This window comes from Gavialis gangeticus, unplaced genomic scaffold (assembly GCF_001723915.1).
Source record: "Gavialis gangeticus isolate Ggan-Ray unplaced genomic scaffold, GavGan_comp1, whole genome shotgun sequence".
In the NCBI taxonomy this organism is placed as follows: Eukaryota; Metazoa; Chordata; order Crocodylia; family Gavialidae; genus Gavialis; species Gavialis gangeticus.
The window spans coordinates 44,554,430-44,559,940 of NW_017728998.1; the positions used below are offsets into that span (position 1 = coordinate 44,554,430).

Consider the following 5,511-nt stretch of genomic DNA (forward strand, 5'->3'; position numbering starts at 1 on the left):
AATGACCCCAGCCAGTTCCTTTAGGACTCTAGGGTGAAGATCATCCGGGCCGGCTGACTTAAAAACGTCCAGCCCCTCCAGAAGCTCCCTAACTAAATCCTCACTCACCCTAGGCCCAGGTGAGCCTCCCCCAGGGCCCGAAGGGGGCCCAGCAGGGAGGTGGCAGTTCTGGTCCTTACTGAGGAAGACAGAGGCAAAGAATATTAAATATGTTGGCTTTGTCATCTGGCATGACAACCAGATTCCCCGTCTTGTCCTGCAAGAGTAGACTTCTCACAGAATTGGAGAGAAGCATGGCTGGAAAGTACCTCCAGAGGTTATCTAGTCCAACCACCTGCTTTAGGCAGGATCATCCTTATCCCTATGATTTAATACCCCTCCAGTGATGACTACAGGAGAGACTGTGTGTGCCTGTTCCTATATGTCCTGAAAGCTGTACAGGACTTTGCTAATACACTTTAGAGACAGAGACACTTGAGGTCCTGTATTTTAGCCCCCTGAACTACAGGATTATTCCCTGCTGTACTTTTGTTTGTTGGGGGGTTTTTTATGCTTTGACTGAGTAATGGACCTTCCATCACTTCCACCGAAAGACTGATAATGGGAATGGTACATAACCAGAAAACAAGTAGTTCTGTGGAGGAATGACACTATACACACCATTAAAACACTCCTATTGCAGTAGCACACAAGGCTGTAAAATGGCATGCTGTGTGTCATGGGTCACATTGAGTTGTTTTGTTTCAGGGTGACATGGGGAAAGAAGTATGTGCTCAAGGAGTATAGCAAAGTCCAATGGATCAGATCTGCATAGCACCCTAAAACAGCATAATTCACTGCTTGATAATAATAACAAAAGTTCACCCATGCAGGAACCCCTTCTGGTGTCATATGCACGGGAACAGGGAAGACTGCTGCAGTAGCCCATTTTGGTCCTAAAAGCTATGACCAACCCAGCTTACTCAGCTTACATATGCTGCCTGATACTGCAGCAAGAGACTGCTGGAAGGCAACATGACATTAAACCAGCAGCCAAGCTAGCAGAGTTCTGTTCTCTGCATTACTTCTAACTTACCAAAGTGTCACACTTCACTTACACATTCCTTATTTCTCTCCCAGATCCTTATGGGGAAAGAAGTCCCAACCTGAAAATGTTTTGCGGGCTGGTCTTCACTAGAAGACTATCAGGTCAAATAGTGTTTAATGCTATGCCAGTTACGTGGTCTAGAAATGACATTTCTAACCACAGTTTCTTGTGTACATCTAGAGAGGTAGGACTGCATCATGTGCCACTATCATAACTGTTGACCTACTAGGAACCAGGCAACACATATATCCGAAGTTGCCCAGCTGTTACTAAAACTCCTAGCTCCTAACCCCCTTCCCTCCCCCCACCAAAGCTGCCACCCTTTGAGAGCTTTTAGCAGGCTGTTAGTGAAGCAAAATTGATATGGATGCTGGTTTCAGCCCTGAGACCATATGCAGCTGTTTAGAAGCCTGAAAGGTCCAGAGCTTATCAGTCTAAGAAAGTCCTGCAAGACCAACATTGCAGGCTCTCTTTCACTTGATCACCAAGAGCTCAAGAGCAAATGTGCTGATCTTACAAGATGGCTCCCGCTTCACCCCAGACTGCCAGTCATGGAGGATCTGAGGCACCTGCAACTCACTCAACTATACCCTGCCCAATTCCATTGCCAGCAAAAATCTGCAGACAGTGGGGTACCAATCAGTTCAGTAAGGCAGGCAGCTATGGTTCATCCAAGAAGTGACATCACAAAAGAAAGTGGCCCCGAGCAGCAGTGAGCTGAAATACACATCACTTCAGCTGACCAGCAGAGGAAGCATCCCTTCAACAGCTGGATAGGTCAGATTCAAACTCCAAGTCTTACTGCTGATGGCCACTGACTTACCATCTGATCTTCAGCAAGTCACTGTGTTATGCAGTTGATCCCGATGCAAGACAAAGCTATTACTGTTCCTGTTCCTTGGGGGCATGAGACTCAGTGCATTTACTGTATTCTGAAAATATAGGAGCCCCAGGCAGAGCTATGGCTACAGGAAATGCCTTCCCAGACAGGATTCTCCCATATGCAGGGCTCCTATAGCTGAGATGGAGGTCTCTACACAGAGGAAACAGCAGGATACATTTGTGCAAAGGATAGAAACTAGCACAACGCAGAGCGTTTCACCCTGAAACCATACCCCACACACCTGTCTTTCTAATTAACAGCAGTGGGCATAGGCCAACCATTTCCATCACCTTGGCTAGTCAGGAAACTTTAATAAAGCTGGGAAACTGCCAATTTTGAGCCTATTAAACTGACAACATTGGAGCGCAGATCTCAACATTATTGCTTGCAACAGCACCGCCTCCCCCTTATCTGAGGCTCTGGCACTTGAATCACATTGTGAGGGCTCTCTTTTCCATTTGATCCTTGTAAATTTGATCAAGACAAAGGCATTTGTGACAGGCAGATGCAGTGCAACATCAGGAACAGCAAATACTGTCAGCAACTAAGAGAAGTAGTATAAGGACAGAGACAAACAGACAGAGGATTGCAACTAACCTGACAGAAGTCTCTCCAGTCTCAGATTACAAGGTTAACAATTTCCATCCCCCCTACCCCCAACAGTCACTGTTGGAGTCACTGTTGACTCCAGGATGAATGCAAGTCATCAATGCAATGAAGCAGTTGGCAGAGCCAATTGCACCTTGTTGTGCATCCGTAGGTGCTTCAAACAGGTCCAGGGAAGTGATTCTCCCCCTCTGTGTGGCACTGGTCAGACAGCAGCTGGAGTACTGTGTCCAGTTCTGGATACCGCCGTTCAAGCGGGATGCAGACAACCTGGAGAGGGTCCAAAGAAGGACCACTCGCCTGATTTGAGGCCTTCAGGGAAGCCCCTACAAGGAAAGGCTAAGGGACCTTAACCTCTTCAGCCTCTCCAAGAGAAGGCTGAGAGGGGACCTTGCAGCAGCATACAAATTCATAAGGGGAGAGCAATGTGAAGTAGGAGACTATCTGTTCATCAGGGCACCCCCTGGAATGACAAGGGACAATGGCCATAAGCTACTAGACAGAAGGTTTAGGCTGGACATTAGGAAAAAGTTTTTCACAGTCAGGGTTGCCAGAATCCAGAATGGGCTCCCAAGGGAGGTGGTGCTTGCCCCATCCTTGGGGGTCTTCAAGAGGAGACTGGACAGGTACCTGGCTGGGATCACATGACTCCAGGGTTGGTGACCCTTTTCTTGCCTGCCAGGGGCAGGGGAATCGGACTAGATGGCCCACTGATGTCCCTTCTGACTCTGTGAATCTATGAAAACAATCACTGCTTGCAGTCAGAACATCTGGCTCTGATAAAGACAGCTCACTCCTGCACACTGCATAGCTTTTAAGTTGTGCTTCCCCATCAGTGCCTCTGACCGCTGCAGCCGACTCTGCTAATTGGCTATGACTCCAAACAAGAAAGAGAAGACTTGCAGATTTAGGGAACAGAGATAGGGAAGTAGGAGCAAAGTCTGTAAAATGAGATCCCATTGCCCCCTCAAACTAGCTGCACTATCCTTTGTCACCATCTCAGATTATACCTTCCTTTGCACCACACCATGCTTTCCAGTGCAAAAACCTTTGCCCAGCCTCCTGTCTGCTCAGTTTAACTCTTCCTCTGCAGGCAACTCAGCTCCATTTACAGCAGGGCTGACAATAACATCATGATTTCTCAAGCAGCTCAGCACCCACTCACTCATCACACTAGCATCCGGTTGGGGTACTGTAGACTCAGCAGGCCCTGAAATGCTTGGTTGCGATTCAGAATACTACTATCCAAGAATGCTTCAAAATAAAGCCTTAGTACAATCTATTGCAGGCAGCTGGGCAAGTATGTGAGGCGTACACAACTTCAGAGTGCTACCACATCTTGCACACTTTCACATACATGACTTTCATGAAGCTCAAGCAGAAGGGAGGAGCCAGACATCAATCCTGGAGAGCGGGCTAAAACATGGTCAGAAGGGAGAACTTGTAGTTTTGAGCATGAGGTTAAGTGCCCCAAAAACCCAACTTTGTACAGTTCATGTCCCTGCCTGGTCAGCTCAGTTATTTGTCTTGCTGATGAACTCAAGTCCCATCACCTGCACTGCAGCACATTTTTCAGCTCGTCTTTTAGGCTTTATGCACACACATGGGCCTGGGCTCTCTCTAGAGCCCTGCTACCAAGTTCAGAACAAGAGAGACACCACTAAAGCTTTGAGAGAGAACTTTGAGAAGAGCACCTTCCACACCACAGAGAAGAGCCCTCTTTGCTCTGCAAAGCTGCTTGCCAGGTTCCAAGAACAACTGACTCTCGCTGGCAAACTTCTCGCCTTTATTTATTTATTTATTTTTTGGAGGAGGGGTAGCTTTCTCTACAGCTTGGCCAGCTCCGCTTTTAGAACAGGATTCCCTTCTGGCTTGTAATGGAATCCTAGGGAGCAGGGCTGGAGGGGAGCTCTAGAGCTCATCTAGTTCTGCCCCCTGCCTGAGGCAGGATCATCCCTTTTCCAACCATCCCATACAAGCCAAAATCTGAACTCTATATCAGTTGTGTGTCAACCTTGACACAGCAGAGACATGACACCATCACCTCACCTGCTGTAGGTAAACCAGGGAAACCTGCTTTACAAAGTGTCCTGTCCTGCTTCTACAAAATGAACTACCAAAGCTGAATAATGCCCATGGCGCAGCCTTCCCCAGCCTCAGGGGGGCATTGGCTAGGAAGACCCCACAGCCCAGGCCAAGCAGGGAGCCACGGCCAAATGACTGGCCAGTTGAGCAACTTGAGTACCAAAGTGGCTGGATGCTGTGAGGCGCGGGACTGCCCAGCACAGCAAGGAAGACGAAGGAGCCAGCAACTCTGCTCCCCAGGGCTCAGCCTACAGCCGTCCCATGCAAGACTTGGAACAGCCCCCTCCTCCTCCAAGGCTCTTGCTGACAGCCCCTTCTCCCTGCGGCTGGCGGGCCACGCTCCCGCGCCTAACCTCTCCCGGAGGCACGGCCAGAGCCTCGGCAAGGGCAGCCCCGCCGTGCCCGCAGGCAGCCTGGCGGCAAGGGCAGGAGGGCGGGGAAGGCCCCCTGACAAGGCCGGCAGGCGGTCGGAGGAGGCCCCGCGCCGCAGGGCAGGGGCTTGTAACGGGCCCCACAGGCATCCAAGAAAGCGCCGTCTGCCACCGAGACTCGCGGGTCCCGCGTGGGGCACTCCCGCTCCACAGCCCGGACGCGGCGAGGGCGGCTGCGGGGCTCCGAGGGGATCGCCCGGCGGCTCGGCGCGGCTCCCACCCAGCAGCGCCCGCACTCATCGCGCCCTGAAAGGATGTACCCGCTCGCTCGCTACCTGCCTGCGCTCCGGGAGCCCGAGCTGGGCATCCTGCAGGGCGCGGCGCGGCGGGGAACCGCGGCCGCGATCCCAACCCAGCTCCGCTCCGCTCCGCCACAAAGCCCCGCAGCCGCCGCCTTTTCACCCGCCCCCGACCATTGC

At 51.0% G+C, this 5,511-nt stretch overlaps 1 protein-coding gene across 2 annotated transcripts in view; it reads right to left on the bottom strand.

The window, feature by feature from the left end:
* Positions 1 to 5,511, bottom strand: part of ST3GAL2 (ST3 beta-galactoside alpha-2,3-sialyltransferase 2) — a 125,107-nt gene extending 119,596 nt beyond the window's left edge. For both annotated transcript variants that reach the window (XM_019505812.1, XM_019505813.1), the window contains exon 1: positions 5,368 to 5,511. The gene's annotated coding sequence lies outside the window, so the exon portion shown is untranslated. The remainder of the gene's footprint in view (positions 1 to 5,367) is intronic.